The 21,302-nt window shown below is 41.0% G+C and overlaps 1 protein-coding gene across 3 annotated transcripts in view; it reads left to right on the top strand.

Moving 5' to 3' along the window:
• Positions 1 to 21,302, top strand: part of LOC124046353 (SR-related and CTD-associated factor 8-like) — a 42,398-nt gene that overhangs the window by 5,868 nt on the left and 15,228 nt on the right. Inside the window, exon 3 of one of the 3 annotated variants that reach the window (XM_046366653.1) lies at positions 2,812 to 2,896. The exons of 1 other annotated variant lie outside the window; for it this stretch is intronic. The gene's annotated coding sequence lies outside the window, so the exon portion shown is untranslated. The remainder of the gene's footprint in view (positions 1 to 2,811; positions 2,897 to 21,302) is intronic. One more of the 3 variants, XM_046366655.1, reaches the window with a different exon arrangement.

The following is a 21,302-nucleotide window of genomic DNA, read 5'->3' as shown; positions in this document are numbered from 1 at the left end:
TAGCTACTGAACGGTTTGGTAATGAGTAGGATACCTACTAAACGGTTTGGTAATATGAATAGCCTAACTACTGAACGGTTTGGTAATATGAATAGCCTAGCTACTGAACGGTTTGGTAATGAGTAGGATACCTACTGAACGGTTTGGTAATATGAATACCGTAACTACTGAACGGTTTGGACTAGATGCATTTTTTTCAACATTATAATGGACACAGTGCAACCTTTGGTAGGGTGTTGGCAGGCTATTCAGCTGCGCTACAGCAATACCAAGTCAGCCTGTGCTCATGCCATGGTTCTCACAGCTAGTGGAAGTGAAATGATGGACTACAATGACTTTGCTCATGATGCACGCCGTAAATGATGTGTAACAACACCCTGAGCATATCAGAGACGAAACAAGACAATACCAATACAAATGTAACAACAGCACAACAAAATAGATAAACATGATAGTGGAATTTTCTTTCCCGGGTTCCTTTTTGTTATAGGATAAACACTTGTGGTTTCTAGCTGCACCAATCAAAGCAGTGGAGTATGGTCAAACCATTCATCTTGGTGGTTGCGTGGTTCAAAAATGCAATCATATCATACACAATTTGACCATTTATGAAATTGTCTTTTTTAAATATAATATATATATATATAGACTAGCTATATATATATATATAGACTAGCTATTTTAAAAAAAACTTGACAAATTATCCAATGGATTATGATAATTTGTTGGTGAAAAAGTTAGTCACCTGAGCCATGGAGAAAATTATATGTGTAGGCAGGCTATGGCGAAAAGCTGTTTGGCTCAGCTCAATCCCGATTTGTGAAGAGGTAGAACTTTGCAGTTGTTTCTGATTAATAAACAATACCATGCTGGAGGGTGGTAATATTCAAATAAAACCCAGCTCTGAAAATGAACGTAGATGGAAAAGTATTAGCATGTCATTTCATAGATGAAACACGCCATTGACATGGAAAATATCTGAATTTCCAACTTCAAGCCCAAATATATCATACTTTGACTAAAACGCTGACTTATTGACTTAAATTGTTGTGCAGCAACATGGGCAAGCTATGGGCATAGTCTTTCAGCCAAAAAAGCACATTTCGTATTTTAAACCTTTTTTCCTAACTGAAACACCTTTTTGTCGGACTGATAAATTCTGTCATTTGTATGTGATAATGCTAATTTCAAAATGGGTCATAAACTACTGTCCTAAACACTGGCAAAACATGCTGATAACTAGGACTGATAAAATGCATAATTTGAAAGTGCCACTAAAGAATGTGCCGCAATGTTGATCATGCCATTTGAAGTAACTAGTACCAGTAGCTACGTAGATAAGCAACTATTTTTGGTTGGTAATGGAGAAGTTATTACAGTTGTCCTGTGGCCCAATGCCATTTTTCACTGCAACTGAGAACACTATCTGTACACATAATTATAATAGGGTGCTACTGTCGGGTGTTGTTGGCAACTTAAACTCCAACTCATGTTCGCCACAAATAGAAGAGTTCTTATTTTTGCCACTATGCTATATAGTAACTTATGCTGTTTGAGTACTTCTTCAACTTCACATTTGTAGGCCTAGACAAAGTAAGAAGCACAAATCAATGCTAGGACTGGTGACCGCTTCAATAGGTCTAAATCACAGCCTTATTTCTCTAGGATCACATGCGTCCACCTTTTATGGTATAAGTCCTCGTGTGTTTCCTTTCCATACTGGTATGACGGTGCCTTATGCTGACGAGTAGCAATGGGTTGAAACTCTAGTAGACGCCTATTTTAAGATGATGCAGATAAGCTGCTTCTATTTGATTTGAAAATGTCATAACCACCAAAAGTTATGAAGAGGGTGTGTATGTTTGGTATCACATTATTCTCCTCGTGTAGATTTTCTCTGAATCTTTCAGCTGCTGTTTTTATACTTTTACAGGCCTTGCCAGTCCACCCCTGTGCATTGTTGCCCAATGATTGTACTGAGTCTACTCGGCTCAGCATGCAGTCTAATTAGCTATAACACCGTTAATTCAACAAGAGGAAAACATTTACAGACTAGGTTTATGAATAATAATAATAAGCTATTTATTTTTGTCCAGATCACATAGGCAGCCTGTATAGAGGAGTATTTTTAGTTGTCAAAAGATTGTTGCCAGCTCACTCACAAACATAATTTGATAGCTCATCTGTGTAGTTAGTGCCTGTGATGATGTGAGCCCATCAACTATTGCAGAGCTCTCCCCCAAATTCCACCAAACACAAATAGTGTGTGGCTATGAAAATGCAGGAGAAATGCATTATTAACAACATCATCTTTGGAAATATAGCACAACACAAAATATGCATTATTTTTAGCATTGGTTCCAATTTCAGGGATGTGTACTTTATCAGCTCCGATACTTTCACAGTGCAAGTAAATCACTGCTGGCTTAAACGTTGAACTGAAATACTTCATAGTATATTCATCCTAATCAATCATTTCCTGGTTAGCTACACTTAAACAGTCATAATACTTTTGTGGGGCATAGACCAGTATTACAAAGACATTCTATCACTAAAATAATCTTAGCGCTTATCGTCTTTGTCTTTCTGCTGTAGGCCCGCCTCTCGCAAATCTTTCTCGGTCTCTAGACCGGCTCCTCCCACTTTGTTGCAAATAACAAAATAAAGTGCACCACAATAAAGTGCAAAACTAACCCATTTATGGATGGTCATTCAATGTGTTTGTGTTTCTAAATCTGTACGAATTAGTGTAATCTTGGTATTGCTTTGCCTGTGTTGCCTGTGAATAACTCCTGTTTCCCCTTCCCTCAGCAGCTCTCCCAAAGCACTGAAAGTGAAGCAGGAGGATGGGGTGCAGAGAGTAACAGAGAGATAAGGGAACCCCTAACCAGCTTAGGTAGGAGATGGGCTGTTTCAAACAAGGAACATGGAAGAAGCCAAATCAATGAGACTCAAATGGCTCCTTCACAGAGGGAGATGGGGCTGGCTGCAGAGCTTTTGGCTTCCTGGGTCTTGTTCAGTACCCAAGCAACGCTTTCTCTTTTCTCTGGCTTCATACGTGGTCAGTTCTGACTGAATTAGGACTGAGTTGAATAAACCTAGCTGTTGTTTGAACTTGGAAAGTTGGTAATCCGTGTTCAGTCCATAGTGTAGGTTAATTAATGTTCTGTGGCTGCCTGAGTTAAGATGACTGTTCCCACCATTCTTATGAGAGTATTCGGCCAAGGTGGACTTAGAATAGTATCTCCTTTTTAAATGTTTTATACTAATGCGAATTAGCCGTTGGACACCATGCACTGGAGAGTCACAGTTGACATTAGGGCAACACTGCAGAAGAAGGTGAAGATTTATCACTGACAGATGAAACATGTTGTTAGTATGGTGTGTTGAAGTTGTCAGAGGCTGGCATGGCTTGATGTTCAGGGATAGTAGTCTTTTGTCAGGACTCACGCGACCACTGGCTCAAATTCCATGAGATTCCTACATACTACTCTAGCAAATGATCACTTTTTGCTAACATTTCACCCTTTCGACCTCTGAGGCTCTGAAGACAGTCGAGAGGCCGAAACCAAAGCATCATAAAAAAATACTTTGCGTGCTCAGTGTGCAGGAGTTTTAAAGCTTTAATATGTAACTTTTTGGGCGACCCGACCAAATGCACATGGAAATGTGTGTTATTGATCTGTCATTCTCATTGAAAGCTATTCTAAGAAGCGGTAGATATGTTCTATGTGAGCTAATTCTATGCTTCCCATTTTGTTTTTCTGTCTTTTACTTTTTGGTTTTGTACACCAGCTTCAAACAGCTGTAAATACAATATTTTTGGTTATGGAAAATATATTTCAACGCGGTTCAGATGGTACAATGATTCTCTACACTGTACTTGCTTGTTTTGTGTCACAAACTGAGCTTAGGCGAACTATTAGATATTTCTCCGTAGTGCATCTTTAGCTATTGTTTCATATCTACAATGCACCCACAAATAACCTATTCTGAATGTGTGAGTGCCTTTCACTTCAAATCCCTGTGAATGGGCATTCTGCTATACTCTTGTCTGGAGTGTGGGGGCTATTGGTTGAAATTCTTCTGGAGAATCTGCTGTTCTCGTTGGTTCGGCCTCCTTTGACACTAGCATATCACAAGCCAATCACCACAGAGTGAGGTGGTGTTTGAAAGTTGGTGGCCCGTGGGGATTGGGGTGTAGACCGACAGCGCATCTCGGTATGGAGCACAGTTCGGTATGGACTTCACAATGCATGTATCATTTCATCAGCTGGTAAAAAAATGTCTTGTGCTGTAGCCACAGCCTATGCTACTGTAATAATAGGCCTGATATACAGTATCTCCATGATGGATTAATATGAATGAACATCACTCTCTTGCCATCAATTCCATTAAAAATGCAACCAAAATAGATAATCCTGTTCAAGATTGATATATATTCCTAATATTGAGTTGGACCCCCTTTTGCCCCCAGAACAGCCTCGGTTCATCGGGTCATGGACTCTACAAGGTGTCAAGCGTTCCACAGTGATGTTGGCCCATGTTGACTACAATGCTTCCCACAGTTGTCAAGTTGGGTGGTGGACCATTCTTAATACACACGGGAAACTGTTGAGCGTGAAAACCCCAGCTGCGTTGCAGTTCTTGACACACTCAAACCGGTGCGCCTGGCACCTACTACCATACCCTGTTCAAAGGCACTTAAATTGTCTTGCCCATTCACCCTCTGGATGGCACACATGCAATCCATGTCTCAATTGTCTCGACTCTGAGAAATCCTTCTTTAATCTGTCTCCTCTTCATCTACACTGATTGAAGTGGATTTAAGAAGTAAAATCAGTAAGGGATCATGGCTTACACCTAACTGGTCAGTCTCTCATGGAAAGAGCAGGTGTACCTAATATGTGTACACTCAGTGTAAAAACATGTCATAGCCTACCTCTGGTCACCCATCCATTTTCCTGGAATCTTTCCCTCGTCAAATCAACGTCTTGCTTATTATTTTGCTGAAAATCCTGTCACATTTATGACCAACAACAAGTAGCCTTGAATGCATGGCCTAAAGCAGTTATTTATTCAGTCATGATGAGAAGCAAATTCTGTCTGCACCTTATTCTAGTCCCAAATAGGCCATATACAGTATTATTCAAGAATGTCATTACAATATTAAGAAAAGGCGCCAATGCTAGCAAGTGATGGCCCGTGATGGAAACGCATACACTGTATGAGGAATTAATCTGAAGGTAATGTTTCAGCCTTTCTCTTGCATAGTGCAGGTAATCAATTCAATGCAGTATTATCCTTATTTGTAGCTTCTAATTTATAGCCTCTGTCTTCTAGGGCTGGGAATTTCCAGGAACCTCACGTAATAAGTGCAGAAAACATGTTGGCCCAGTATTTAAAAATAGATGAACAAGAGTTTCAGAGTTTTGTCGCAGGTACAGCCGACTAGTGCTGCCTACAGTAGTTTTTTTTTTTTTGTTGACAAAGTTACTTTGAGTCAAATATCGCTATAATATTGTCTAAAAATAATATTTTGACATATAGCTTTTACCCCCCCGTCACTACTGTCTTCACTGTTCTCAATTATGCACCTGCCCCCGACTGGCCTCTCCTTCGCTCCCGTGGAGTCCCAAGAAAAATTCTAGACTAGAATAGTTCGTCAGACCTTTTTTATTTTGAGGTAATAAAAAAATATATATTCAAAGGAGGATTCAAGTTTGCTGAATGTAAAATACAGCAGCCAAAAGAACTCATGGGCAGTTTGAGAGTGTGTGCGATGGTCTGAATGCATATAGCAGTTATTTAGTCAGATCCAAATTCCATCCTCGAGAAGCAGTCTTCATCTTTTTCTAGTCTGATATTTTTCAACCATGTAATTACAATAATGAAAAAAAGGACAACACCACTTCATTTAACTGTTGAGAGCAAGGAAGGAACAAAGCAACAATAGAGACAGGAAGTGATGTATGCCTTGTGGATAAATATTCTGAAAAGTAATAGAAAACGATAGTAGTGGCGTCTTTTTGGAAGCACAAACTCCACCAGTGTTCGTTGGGCAAAGCCAATGCTCTCTAGGCCCCTTGCTTTTTTCAATCTTTACTAGTGACCTGCCACTAGCTTTGATTAAAGCCAATGTGTCTTATGTATGCGGATGACTCGTCACTATACAAGTCAGCGAGTGCAGTCACTGCAACACTTAACAGAGAGCTGCAGTTTGTTTCAGAATGGGTGGCAAGAAATAAGTTAGTCCTAAATATTTCAAAAACTAAAAGCATTGTATTTGGGACAAACCCTAAACCTCAACTAAATCTTGTAATGTAAACATAATGTGGAAATTGAGCAAGTTGAGGTGAATAAACTGCTTGGAGTAACAATGGATTGTAAACTGTCATGGTCAAAACATGTTGATACAACAGTAGTTAAGATGGGGAGAATTCTGTCCATAATAAAGCACTGCTCTGCCTTCTTAACAACGCTATCAACAAGGCAGGTCCTACAGGCCCCCATTTTGTCGCACATGAACTACTGTTCAGTAGTGTGGTCAGGTGCCACAAAGAGGGACCTCGGAGAATTACAATTAACAGCACAATTATTATGTTTTGGTCTTGGGCTCATACAGTGTCTTTAACGTAGGGCTCAGGTAGCACCAGGCTTGAATTTTCATGCTGATCAAAGCTCTAAACGCACTGCCCCCTTTTTTGCGCTTCATTGCGGCCACATCGGACTGTTGGTGGTTGATGTTCAAGTTGATGTTACTCTTCAGTAACGCAGAACCCAAAGCGAATCAGGGGGAGAAAAATAGGTTTATTCAAAGTGGACAAATCATAGATGTTATGCTGAGAGGTAGATGTTCATTCTCTCATGTCCTCAGTGATTCTCTCCACAGAAGAAAGGAGAGGATGTAGTTTTATAACCCAGCACTAGCCTGTGGTTGTCCAATTAGAAATCCTTGCAATAAAACTGGGCCAATGGCCAAATAACAAGTATCCTATTTCCGGCTCAATGTTTCAACAATTTGAACCAATGAGAATTTGCCATGTAGCTATGAGTCCCAGACTGAAATGCCTCCCATGTCTCTGACCAATTGATCATTAATCCCTTATTACAGAAAAAACACCATTGATCGTTATTATTCTATTGACTTTTACTACTCTTGACCTTTAGTACTCTATTGACCTCTCGTCCTCTGCGTTGTGTATTTATCCTTGAAATATTTTTACAGAACTGAATAGCTAGTTGGGTCATAGCTTCCTCACAGTAAACATCCAGAAGTAGATATGTATACATCTCGGAAATGTAAGCACTTAGTAGGGAATTGTTTATTTAACTTTTCCCAAAGCCTGGTGTTACATGTTTGTTCACAATATCTTTGGGTAAGATATTTGCTACATTTATTAGTCATGTATTTTTTTTGCCCATTGTCGTGATACCCAATTGGAAGTTATGACCTTGTGTCATCGCTGCAACTCCCCAATGGGCTCGGGAGAGGTGCCGTTCGAGACATGGGTCCTCCCCTTAACACTTCGCTTAACCCGGAATGTGTCGGAGGAAACACCTTGCAACTGACGAACCTAGATGGTGCAAGGCCAAATGTGCACCGCCCTTCAGGTCTCCCTGTCTCGGCTGCCTGTGACATAGAGGCTGTTCTAACATGTTGTTTTGATGTAGGCTAGATTACATTCATGAGCTGCTGTCAGATCCTGTACTTACTAAGCCGTTATTGAGCCACGTGGGTTAACGGTGGCCTAAAAATCTTTCAACCCTTGAAAAAGTATGGCTTTTTAACTCGAGAGCACAGCAGCAATGTTTTACCTAGGCTACAGTAGTTCGGCCTCTACATTGCAAAGGAGTGTGGGTCAGTTTGCTTAGTCTCACCAGGTTGGAAGAACTTGACTCTACTCAGGCCAAAAGATAAGCAGGGTCATTTTATTACAGCAATTAGAGAAGAATCTTGGGTTCTGGGGTCTCTTCATGATGGGTCTCTTCATTATGGGTCTCTTCTCAATTGGTGTGCTGCTGCACAATATTAGTTCAGCAATTGTTTGGCTCAAGTCTCAAGTTAATCTGCTTCATAATAGACTTATTAAATGCATAGTTAACTGTTCATGGCTATGGTATATGCTGCTCCCAAGTACTTTTGTTTAACCTACACCACAGTACAGAATACGTTGCAGCTGCAACACTTGGAAGCAGCACATGCTGTCTGCGAGCTTTATTTATTTTTTTCATAGTGTTTAATATTGGCCCAACATCTGTTTGATAGTTTAGGATGTTTAGCACATTACTCACACCCTTCTTTGCTGATTTAAAGTAGAATGCAGCCTTTATGGTATTGAGAAAGCACCCAAGCACAAGGAACTTTGATGGTACAAAATGCACCTTTTTATAGCGTTATCGTGGCCGGTTCAGATGATCGTACTACACTTCATATTTGTGCACACCATAATGCAACGTTAGCGCTCTCCAAACAAATCCACCTGAGGTTTTCATCAGATTGGCGTGTATATGCCGCCTGTGCCAGTGTAATGTCTGAGGAACACTTATCAGTCTACTTTGGTACTGCTGCAAGCAGGCTGTCTATAGGCTACATCCAATGAGGGTGGCAGTACCCTCCATTGGTTTCTTGATGGGTGATTAATGGACAATATATTATCCCCAGTACCCCTGCTTCACACTACTAGGTGTATTCCATCCAGACAATAAGATGGTTACTGTATCACACACAAATATCTCAGCCAAGTATCACTGTGGTGTGCATGGTAGTGGTAGCTAGTAGGTCTAGTTGTTTTGGCTTTGTGTAGTCATATAGGGATCAAGTAGTAACACTGCTGGTTTGACAGTCTGCTGTCTGTCCCGCCTCTCGGTACCTGGGGGTTTGGTGTGCGCTGTGGTTGCAGTCAAATTCCTACACGGAGGGAGAGCGCGTGAATTTGCACGTCCCATATAATGTGTCAGATTTCGACTCATCGTTACCACATTGGTTTATTTTGTTTGGCGTGCAGGGTCCGACATTGATTATGGCCTACCAGGCCAGTAAAAACATTTCGGGCCAGTGGATCTCTTCATTCACATAGGGACAGTAACTTTTCAGTACATTTTTGCATTCCAGTCCAACTTTTACCAGCTCTGTCGCAGTCTACCATTGACGACTACACTCGTAATTGTCACTCTATTTGTATTTGAGCATATGATTGGCTGTTCTTTCACGCACCTCCACGCTCCCGCGAGACAACTTCTCGAGCAGTACCAGTTGATGCCTTAACACAGCACACAGGAGCTATCTAGAGCAAAAAGAAGTGCCCGTATATATCTACTCTCTGAGCTTATCTATTTTAGGGAAAGTTCTTTACCAAAGTAAACCTTCAATAGTGAACATACTAGCAATATGCTGGTTACGGTTGATAGTCTGCAAAAAGGAAAGCTACAAAAAAAGCCTATCATTGGTATTGGCTAAATGTCATCTCTTTTGAAACGTTCGTCTTAAAATGGGTGCATCCTATTTTTTAAATCTTCTTAATTACGTACTTTAGAAACAAATGTATGCAATTAATTCAATGCAACTCCAAAGAATAGAGTAATGACTTGCGTTGCTAAATTATATTACACAGCTTTTTAATACGTATGATAATAACCAAATGTAGCCTATTAATAGCTGAATATAAAGAGAAAGCATGACAACGTATAGGCCCTGCATGACCAATGCATTTAACAACTTCACCATTTCCAGGCCAGTAGAAATTATGTTCGGCCAGTAGATTTTTGGGGGGGCCAGTTAACGTTGGACCCTGGCGTGTTTCATATGCAGCCACGGAATGGTACACATCGGCTATTTACTGTGCTTTGCGTGAGGAACAGTCAGCTTGACTAGTTTATATAATGTGTCGACCTGACTGGCTAAAGTCAATCTCATTTCTTTTGCCGGTCATGAATCATACAACCTAGTTATATATCCATGATATCACATCGAGACACGTCAACTAAAGATCCCAAGTGGCGCAGTGGTCTAAGGCACTGCATCGCAGTGTTTGCTGTGCCACTAGAGATCCTGGTTCGAGTCCAGGCTCTGTCGCAGCCGGCCGCGACCGGGAGACCCATGAGGTGGCGCGCAATTGGGGAAGGTTTGGCCGGCAGGGATGTTCTTGTCCCATCGTGTACTAGTGACTCCTGTGGCGGGCGGTCGCTGACACGGTTGCCAGGTGCACAGTGTCTCCTCCGACACATGGGTGCGGCTGGCTTCCAGGTTAAGCGGGCATTGTGTCAAGAAGCAGTGCGGCTTGGCTGGGTTGTGTTTCGGAGGTCGCAAGGCTCTCGACCTTCGCCTCTCCCGAGTCCATACCGGAGCAGCGGTATGGACTCGGGAGAGGCACAAGACTGTAACCACCAATTTTGATACCATGAAATTGGGGAGGAAAGGGGGTGATTAAAAGTTTATTTTTTTTTTTTTAGATAGGGAATGCTGCTGATACTGTTTTTTAAAGGTATTTTCGATATGAAGTCAATTCACTTGAGTGACTCGTCAGTAGCCTACCAAATGAAATCGATAAGAGAGCTGTTCTTTTGGAACTGGTAGGCTTTTATGGAACTGTTAGATTTTTTGCGATTTATCTGCAGATAATTTTGAAAACATTGTATGAAGAGTCCTCACTGCAGGAACAATAGGTAGGCTAGTGGAGAGAGCCTCATTCAGGTCCTAAATAGGATTTACTGTAGGTCTACTGATTTGAATAAATGTTGACAATTGAGTAGTCAACTGCTACTTTCTGTGTCGCAAAGCCTGTGATAACACCTGCGTAATTCTTCAATCATACCTGTATTTCTGATAGCTGAGAAAATGCCTCTTGAGAAGAAGCTTGACACCTGTGGAAGTCAGACTCTTACAGGATTCTTTAGAGGACCTGTGGATTCAGAATAAATGTTTTCCTGTGTTTTTATATCTCATTGTACAACCGCTGATTAAACTAACACTGTAAAAGTGTTATTTCCTGGTAGTTGCAGGTTGAAAATACAATCTAGCATTAGAATGTACCAGAGGCCATGAAAGTAGAGCTTGTTCGGCAAAAGAAACAGGAGGAGCTTGGCTGGCTACTCCATGTGCTTCTGGAAAACACCAGCTAATGCCACTGTGACTATAGAATCACTATGGAATGCTGCTGATACTGTGCTATACTGGAAGGTGCAGCCAGGAAATGCTGCTGATACTGTGCTGTACTGGAAGGTGCTGCCAGGAAATGCTGCTGATACTGTGCTGTACTGGAAGGTGCTGCCAGGAAATGCTGCTGATACTGTGCTATACTGGAAGGTGCTGCCAGGAAATGCTGCTGATACTGTGCTATACTGAAAGGTGCTGCCAGGAAATGCTGCTGATATTGTGCTATACTGGAAGGTGCAGCCATGGAATGCTGCTGATACTGTGCTATCCTGGAAGGTGCAGCCATGGAATGCTGCTGATACTGTGCTATACTGCAAGTGCAGCCAGGGAATGCTGCTGATACGGTGGTATACTGGAAGGTACAGCCAGGGAATGCTGCTGATACTGTGCTATACGGAAGGTGCAGCCAGGGAATGCTGCTGATACTGTTCTATACTGGAAGGTGCAGCCAGGGAATGCTGCTAATACTGTGCTATCCTGCAGGTGCAGCCATGGAATGCTGCTGATACTGTGCTATACTGGAAGGTGCAGCCAGGGAATGCTGCTGATACTGTTCTATACTGGAAGGTGCAGCCAGGGAATGCTGCTGATACTGTGCTATCCTGCAGGTGCAGCCATGGAATGCTGCTGATACTGTGCTATACTGGAAGGTGCAGCCATGGAATGCTGCTGATACTGTGCTATACTGGAAGGTGCAGCCATGGAATGCTGCTGATACTGTTCTATACTGCAGGTGCAGCCAGGGAATGCTGCTGATACTGTTCTATACTGCAGGTGCAGCCAGGAATGATGCTGATACTGTTCTATACTGCAGGTGCAGCCAGGGAATGCTGCTGATACTGTTCTATACTGGAAGGTGCAGCCATGGAATGATGCTGATACTCTTCTATACTGGAAGGTGCTGCCAGGAAATGCTGCTGATACTGTTCTATACTGCAGGTGCAGCCAGGGAATGATGCTGATACTGTTCTATACTGCAGGTGCAGCCAGGGAATGATGCTGATACTGTTCTATACTGCAGGTGCAGCCAGGGAATGCTGCTGATACTGTGCTATACTGGAAGGTGCAGCCAGGGAATGCTGCTGATACTGTTCTATACTGCAGGTGCAGCCAGGGAATGGTGCTGATACTGTTCTATACTGGAAGGTGCAGCCAGGGAATGGTGCTGATACTGTTCTATACTGGAAGGTGCAGCCAGGGAATGCTGCTGATACTGTGCTATACTGCAGGTGCAGCCAGGAAATGCTTTGTTGGCATTGAATATATGAAATTGATTTACCACAGTCAGTTAAAGTTCAATTGCATTTCAAGTTATATTTTTTCAATTTAGCTTTCATGGAGAAGATTGTACATACATGTTTGACATTTGATTGGAAAGATATAGAGAACATTGAAACTGGATGATTTGACTGAAAGTGAAATGTAACCTATTGTTACAGTTTGAGCTTTAGTCGCTCCTTGATCAGCCACTTCTCATGTCACAATGAAAGTTATCATTCATGATTTAGCCAGTGTTCGTTCACTCTTATCAAATGAATGATACATTTGTTCTCTAGTACGTATATATACACACACACACACACACACACACACACACACACACACACACACACACACACACACACACACACACACACACACACACACACACACACACACACCCTTGAAGCGAGCGGCATTTTGAGTATGAAATTCACTGCTTACCAATTGCAGCTAAATAGAGTGTAGAGTGAGGTGATTATTAAGCGTCTTCTATGTCCTATTATATCTGGTATAGCTACTGTAATGCATATCAATTCTTGAACATGAAACCTCAATAAGAGGTCTGAGTGGAGCTTTAATAACATACAATATGCTGTAGTAGTCTATACTCCATCCCACTGCTTCTTCCTAAACAGTTCTAAATATACAGGAACCAAACAATGATTACTGCTAGCATAAGGCATGTACTCACTAAAAGCAGACTGACCTTTCACCACCACACAGAGTAGTACATCATGTATAGGGGGGGATTTGCTTGGAGACAGCCCTACTTAGCGAGGGCTATGGCGTGTGTGTTTGTCTTTTTAATCTTTGTCTGAGCTTGTGAGCGGGTGGTACGTGCCTCTCTGTCAAGGGAAGGAGGTTGGGGTTCAGGGGAGCCCGGCTGGACTCTATCCCCACAGACCTCATTAAGCACCCTTATCCTCTCTACCCCCTCCTCTGCTCTACCCCCTCCTCTTGTCTACGGGGTATGCAGTTTGTTGAAAACTATATCAGCCAAATTATGTTGAATCTTGACATTTCAAACCACATTACTACTTAATGAGAAACCATTCATGGTATTTAGTTTAAGAGAACAAATGAGATTGAACAAGATAACCTGGGCTAATTTGAATGGGAGCAAAATGGCAACAACAAACAAATCCCATCCATACCGCAGTAGACCTCACATGACCGCCGCAAAACCTCATGCTGTGTGCCAATACCTCTGGCTTGGCTATCTGCCTTGTCTGAATGTAAACGTTTCCAGAAAGTGTCGGCTCAGTTATGTTTTTAAAGTTAGTTCCAGTGCATCAGAATGTGCTTACGTGTGCGTTTGACGCTATGTGTCTGCTCTGCGTAAAGGTCTTTCTATAAACGAGGGTACCAGTGAGGAATTCCTACACTGGACAACTTGGTCATTGATTATAATCTGCAATTGATTTCCATGTCATTATATTAAGATATTATGGAGAATCATAGCTATTTTCAATCAATTTCACGAGTTGATTTAAAACCTGTTTAACTTTTTTATCATGTTTGGTGTCTCGACAGATTTGTCCAAAATCGTGACTTAAAACATTGCTTCTTTGTCCTTGCGTCTATGGCAGTGTAAGTTGTCGTTATCTCATATATTAAGCATTAGCGTTAATCGGTTAAGTTAGACATTGAACTTCAACCCTGTAAGAATCCTGGATCTAGCGGTTGGGACTTTTTTTTTTTGTATAGAGATCTCAGAAATGCAGTGTAACTATGTAACAATTAGTGTCTCCTTATGTTACTGGGTGAAAACAGTTTTCATGGGCACAGAAATCCAAAATAATATATGTGAATGCAAAATCAAATATATCTATCCGAAAGTGTCACATTACCTTGATAACTTTAATGTGGTTCTTCAATAGTTTTGCATAATATTTGGTGGATGCGCATTTAGTGTCCAGCTGAATAGTTACGCTGTGATATTTTCACTCATCCTCTGATCCAGGAAGGAATCTTTCGATTGATATTCCAATGATGAACAGCTGTTGTGATAGCGCATGTGATGCAAAAAAGGAATGTCTCATTCGTTACACCAGTGTTCCTGGAGCCACGTTGGATCTAATATCCCTAGCGAATTGATGTTGATCATCTGTTGTCTGCATGATTTCCAGCAGGGTCTCGTTAGATTTACCAGAGAACGCATCAAGGTAATGTGTTCATGTTTTTGTACCTCAGATTGGACAGTCTTCTGAGCACAGTTGTGTAGGATAGATTATTGCGCAACACCCAACACTCTTCCTATTATTTATTCTAGATATAATGACTACAAATTACATAGCCAAGTGGGCTTATTAACAGTATTATCGGATAATGAAATAACATGACAAATACGTTTTGTTTTCCATGGTCCACCTACAATTTTAAACAATACAAGGGGCTTGAAGTAGCCAACCTGAATTTGCAGCTACTGTTGTTGTCATCCTCATAATGTCCCCATCTGTTTGCTTTCCATACAAAACCTTCCATTTAAAAAAAACTTTGTTTTTTTGTCACTTACTCATTTTAAAAACGGCGAAGGTGAGATTCAAATAGTGAGATTAATGCAACAGAAAAATCGCTGTGTATGCATCCAATTTATTTAGTCAGGTGATGCTCACATTATTCTCACATATTTTAGTATGTAAAAATAATTTGAATATCAATGCATTGGCAAGGCCTAAAACATGCATTATTCTTAGTGGTAATGGACTACTTTTTTCTCTTCGCTTTTTTGCATGCTTTTGTGGGGCAGGGAGTTCTATATTAGGTCCTGTACAGTGCCTTCAGAAAGTATTCAGACCCCTTGACCTTTTTCCACATTTTTGTTTACATTACAGCCTTATTCTAAAATGGATTTTAAAAATCCTCAGTATTCTACAAACAATAACACATAATGACAAAGTGAAAACAAGAAATGTTTGCAAATGTATAAAAAATAAGAAATCTGATGCCTTATTTACGTAAGTATTTAGACCCTTTGCTATGAGACTCGAAATTGAGCTCCGGTGCATCCTGTTTCGATTGATCATCCTTGATGTTTCTACAACTTGATTGGAGTCCACCTGTGGTAAATTCAATTGATTGGACATGATTTGGAAAGGCACACACCTGTCTATATAAGGTCCCACAGTTGACAGTGCATGTCAGAGCAGAAACCAAGCCTTTAAGTCGAAGGAATTGTCCGTAGAGCTCCAAGACAGGATTGTGTCGAGGCACAGATCTGGGGAAGGGTACCAAAAAATGTTTGCAGCATTGAAGGTCCCCAAGAACACAGTGGTCTACATCATTCTTAAATGGAAGAAGTTTGAAACCACCAAGACTTTTCCGAGAGCTAGACACCCAGCTAAACTGCGCAATCAGGGGAGAAGGGCATTGGTCAGAGAGGTGACCAAGAACCAGAGGGTCACTCTGACAGAGCTCTGGAGTTTGCCAAAAGGCACATAAAGACTTTCAGACCATGATTAAAGAGATTCTCTGGTCCATTTGGAAGACCCAATTGCGACCAGGCTTTTACTTCCTCACTGATGTCTTGAGATGTTGCTTCAATATATCCACATTTTCCTAACTCATGATGACATATTTTTTGCGAAGTGCACCAGTCCCTCCTGTAGCAAAGCACACCCCAAAACATGATGCTGCCAACCCATGCGTCGCGTTTGGGATGATGTTCTTCGGCTTGCAAGCCTCCCCCTTTTTCCTCTAAACATAATGATGGTCATTATGGCCAAACATTTATTTTCTTTTTTTTCATCACAGAGGACATTTCTCCGAAAAACTACAATCTTTGTCCCCCATGTGTAGTTGCAAACTGTAGTCTGGCTTTTTTTTTATGTCAGTTTAGGAGCAGTGGCTTCTTCTTTGCTGAGCGGCCTTTCAGGTTATGTCGATATAGGACTCGTTTTACTGTGGATATAGATACTTTTGTTCCTGTTTCTTCCAGCACCTTTGCTGTTGTTCTGGGATTTATTTGCACTTTTCACACCAAAGTACGTTCACCTCTAGGAGACGGAATGCATCTCCTTCCTGAGCGGTGTGACGGCTGCATGGTCCCATGGTGTTTATACTTGTGTACTATTGTTTGTACAGATGAACGTGGTACCTTCAGGCATTTGGAAATTGCTCCCAAGGATGAACCAGACTTGTGGAGGTCTACAAAGTTTTTTCCATATAATGTCAAGCAAAGAGGCACTGAGGTTGAAGTGAAGGTAGGCTTTGAAATACATCCACAGGTACACCTCCAATTGACTCAAATGATGTCAATTAGCCTATCAGAAGCATCTAAAGCCATGACATTTTCTGGAATTTTCAAAGCTGTTTAAAGGCACAGTCTACTTAGTGTATGTAAACGTCTGACCCACTGGAATTGTGATACAGTGAAATAATCTGTCTGTAAACAATTGTTGGAAAAATGACATGTCATGCACAAAGTAGATCTAACCGACTTGCCAAAACGATAGTTTGTTAACAAGAAATTTGTGGAGTGTGGACTAAACTTCCGACTTCAACTGTATGTAAATGTGATATTTCAGTTTATTTTTAATACATTTGCTAAAGTTTCTAAAAACCTGTTTTTGCTTTGTCATGAGGTGTTGTGTGTAGATTGAGGCGGGAAAATATTTGTATACATTTTAGAATATGGCTGTAACGTAAACAAAACGTGGAAGAAGTCAAGGGGTCTGAATACTTTACGACTGCACTGTATGTACAATTATATAAATGATACAATTGTATAAGGTTGAGGTCCTTGAAAATTACAATTAATAGCGTGAAATAGTTACTGAAAGTCCTTGAATTTGACTTGCCAATATCTGTTTGAGCCCTGCTTAAAGGATGTATAGTCCTATGTTGTTGTATAGCTGAATTTAAGGGTACATTTGCATATATTAACTTTTATTCCTCTGTATTCATTTGGAATTGCATAAATTCTTATTTTAATTTCGAAACATTTTGAAATGTTCATCCCAGTGTCACACGTTGGTCCCATTTCTTTATAGGAAGACCCATAAGAAAACGCAGTGTTTACTCTCCGTTAGTGGGTCTCATTTGATTAATGGCCTTCACTTATAGGTTGATATCAGTCAACTCTGTGTTGCTCATGTCTTTGAAAATGAGTGTGTACCAAGATTGCAGTCTGAATGTCATCTTGACATTTGACACACGATCTCTCCCTAGCCCAGTCTTATTCTAGCCTGGGGGGGGGGGGATGATATACCAGCCTACAGAGAGTGGCAAACTGTGTCTTGAGTACTATGATGTTGCACCAAATAGCCTATTCCATGACCATAATGTTTTAATCCGTTTTTTTACTGGACTGTAGGCCTAGTTGCCACAGAGGTTTTTTTGCATCCAACATGTCACTGAAGAAATACATGAGCAACAATAACCCATTCAGAGTTGACTGATATCGATATGGCCTACCAATGCATCAGTCAAACGGGCCCCTGTTCAGTTTTATTGGTATTGTGTTTTATTTACAACTTTGCTAGCATTGAATTACATGCTAGGCATGTCTACACATTCACTGTCAGTCATTGTAGACATATCCTGTCTAACACATTTGTTGAAAGCAAGAGTATGTTCTCTGTCACTCCCAGCACCATTTTCCTTTCCCCCCCGCTGTTTGTGACTGTAGCCTAATTGGCCCATTTCGGCACAGATATTGTGGGGGAATTTTAAAGGAGTAACATTTTTTAAATGTAACCCAGTTTGCTCAGGTTTTCGGTCCAGATTTCCAACATAATGTAAAGATAAGGCCTAGCTTTTCCAATTGCAAAAAGACTCATCTCATTATTCACTCAACATTTGTGTGTTTTGAGTGAGTACGTTTTCTGGTTATTGCTTCTCTACTTGCCACTTGTATCAAAGTTTCCATAATACTTTTTTTCTGTGTGTTCTTATGGGATAATAGGGTATGTTCATTTAAAATCCCCCAAAATCTAGCCTAATTTGTGCACTGAGAAGTCGGGCCTAAACCATGGATTGATGTCCGTTTGAGATGTTTTGCAAACATTTGAGTTGCGTGAATTTGAAGTTGGTTCAGCCATTTGAGAATGTGATTTATTCCCAGAACATGATGATGATGATGATAGGGTAAGTAAACCTAGCCTAAATTATATGGCAGTTCTGTTGCCCCACATAGTGTGCAGTTTGTGCTACAATGCTTGACTGAAAAACAACTTGGGTAGGAATAAACAACTTGGGTAGGCATAAACAACTTGGGTAGGGATAAACAACTTGGGTAGGGATAAACAACTTGGGTAGGGATAAACAACTTGGGTAGGGATAAACAACTTGGGTAGGGATAAACAACTTGGGTAGGGATAAACAACTTGGGTAGGCATAAACAACTTGGGTAGGGATAAACAACTTGGGTAGGAATAAACAACTTGGGTAGGAATAAACAACTTGGGTAGGAATAAACAACTTGGGTAGGGATAAACAACTTGGGTAGGGATAAACAACTTGGGTAGGGATAAACAACTTGGGTAGGGATAAACAACTTGGGTAGGGATAAACAACTTGGGTAGGGATAAACAACTTGGGTAGGGATAAACAACTTGGGTAGGGATAAACAACTTGGGTAGGGATAATCAACTTGGGTAGGGATAATCAACTTGGGTAGGGATAAACAACTTGGGTAGGGATAAACAACTTGGGTAGGCATAAACAACTTGGGTAGGCATAAACAACTTGGGTAGGCATAAACAACTTGGGTAGGCATAAACAACTTGGGTAGGCATAAACAACTTGGGTAGGGATAAACAACTTGGGTAGGGATAAACAACTTGGGTAGGGATAAACAACTTGGGTAGGGATAAACAACTTGGGTAGGCATAAACAACTTGGGTAGGCATAAACAACTTGGGTAGGGATAAACAACTTGGGTAGGCATAAACAACTTGGGTAGGCATAAACAACTTGGGTAGGCATAAACAACTTGGGTAGGGATAAACAACTTGGGTAGGGATAAACAACTTGGGTAGGGATAAACAACTTGGGTAGGGATAAACAACTTGGGTAGGGATAAACAACTTGGGTAGGCATAAACAACTTGGGTAGGCATAAACAACTTGGGTAGGCATAAACAACTTGGGTAGGGATAAACAACTTGGGTAGGGATAAACAACTTGGGTAGGGATAAACAACTTGGGTAGGCATAAACAACTTGGGTAGGCATAAACAACTCTGGCTATGTTGCCTTGCATTACAAGTTTAGAAACCCAGGTACAAATAACATTGGAAGGATTGACTAAGTAATGTTGGCCTACTATTTTCACACACTGTAGAAATCATTAGGACTTAAACCGGACAAACCCCATTCTGTGCAAATTTGGCCATGTATTGAAGAATGTACGTAGAACTCATCATAGCTTTCTGACTGTGTTGTGTTGCTGGGGTGATTGGAGCTCTGTCTTTTTGGCTCACTGACACTGAACTAGTTTCAGACAGAGCTATGTGCTCATTTAGCCTACATGTTATCGGCTTCATTGGTTTAGTCATTTAAACATAAACATTTTTTGAATGGCCTATAGAGGTTGTAGTTGAACAACTCGGGCAACTGATAGGTTGAATCATTCCTTAATCCTATTGTTATAAAGCATCTGTGAGCAGTGTCTGTCTCAAGTTTTCAATGCTTGCGTTTGGCCCCATTCAAAACCCTCCCTCAATTTAGCCTGGCTATTCTACATGGATACCATGTTGGGAGTTTCACTCACTAGTATTATGTGTTTAATGTATTTGCTTCGGTGAGACAAAGATACTTTTCTTGTGTGTGCCTCCATTTCTGTTTGCAAGTGAAAACAAAAAAACAAATATTAGTAATATTAACTGGTCTTATATGACGTCTAGCAGCTCTGACTTGACCCTGAGAATGGATGTGAACTTGCTTGCAGAATGTGTGCTGATGACTGAAATGTATATTTGCTGTCACGGCCTTGGAGATGTCACAGTGCAAAATATAGACCCACTACTAGCTCTAAGAAAGATATGCAGGACATGGCATCGAAAGTAATATTTCCTTGGCACTTTTTATAGCTCCTTCGTGTGTCCAAAGTGCCCCGCACTGTAATGCGTGTTTGTCAAAGTATAGGCAACCATTGGAAATACTTTGTTCTGTAATCTGGAGGAATACATTGCATTTAGCGCCATCTGCTAGCAGTTCTGCTAGTGTTGCATGGCACCACTTATCCCATTTGGCCCTGTGTCCACTTTTGCCTGATGTGCTTGCCTTGTATGTATGAATCACTTGTTTTACCTTTCACACAATCTATTGAGAGCTCTCAATTATCAAGTAAAAGTTGCACTGTAGATTTGTGTGTAATAAGATGGGTGAACATGTTACTGTGTGTGTAAAGAGAGTAGAAGGGATGCATGGGCTGGGAATCATGATTAGATAAGAAAGGTGTAGCCTATTTTTATTTATTTACATCCCCAATATGGGAATGTACCTTTTGGCATCACCTCACGGGGTGTTCACTGATGAATACTATTACACCTGTTGGCCAGAAGCGCAGTAGTTGAGCGCTGAAGCCAGTTATTATAATTTTTTTGCTTTCCTTAATATTTTTATCCCAGCTGCACTGTAGTAAACCTACATCACTAGCTGTAATGGGACAGGTGTAGTGCATCACGAGTCGGCAAGTATCTATTAACTCTGGATGAGGCAAAGAAATTGAACGAGTCACTCATTCAAACACATGACGGTGTGCAATTCCTCTATTTGGTGATGTTCCCATTCACTCCTTTATTCTTATTCTCCCTCTTTCTCTCCCTTTGTGGTGTTATAAGCCTTGTGAAATGATTCTGCACAATCCTCCAGACTACACTGTTCTGTGGAGTCTTCAATAACCCAGGCTGCACTATGTCTAAGACAGCATAGCCTACCTCT

The sequence above is a fragment of the Oncorhynchus gorbuscha genome, linkage group LG10 (assembly GCF_021184085.1).
Source record: "Oncorhynchus gorbuscha isolate QuinsamMale2020 ecotype Even-year linkage group LG10, OgorEven_v1.0, whole genome shotgun sequence".
Lineage (NCBI taxonomy): Eukaryota > Metazoa > Chordata > Actinopteri > Salmoniformes > Salmonidae > Oncorhynchus > Oncorhynchus gorbuscha.
The sequence above is the reverse complement of the archived record's forward strand: the minus strand, read 5'-3'. Positions and strand labels throughout refer to the sequence as shown.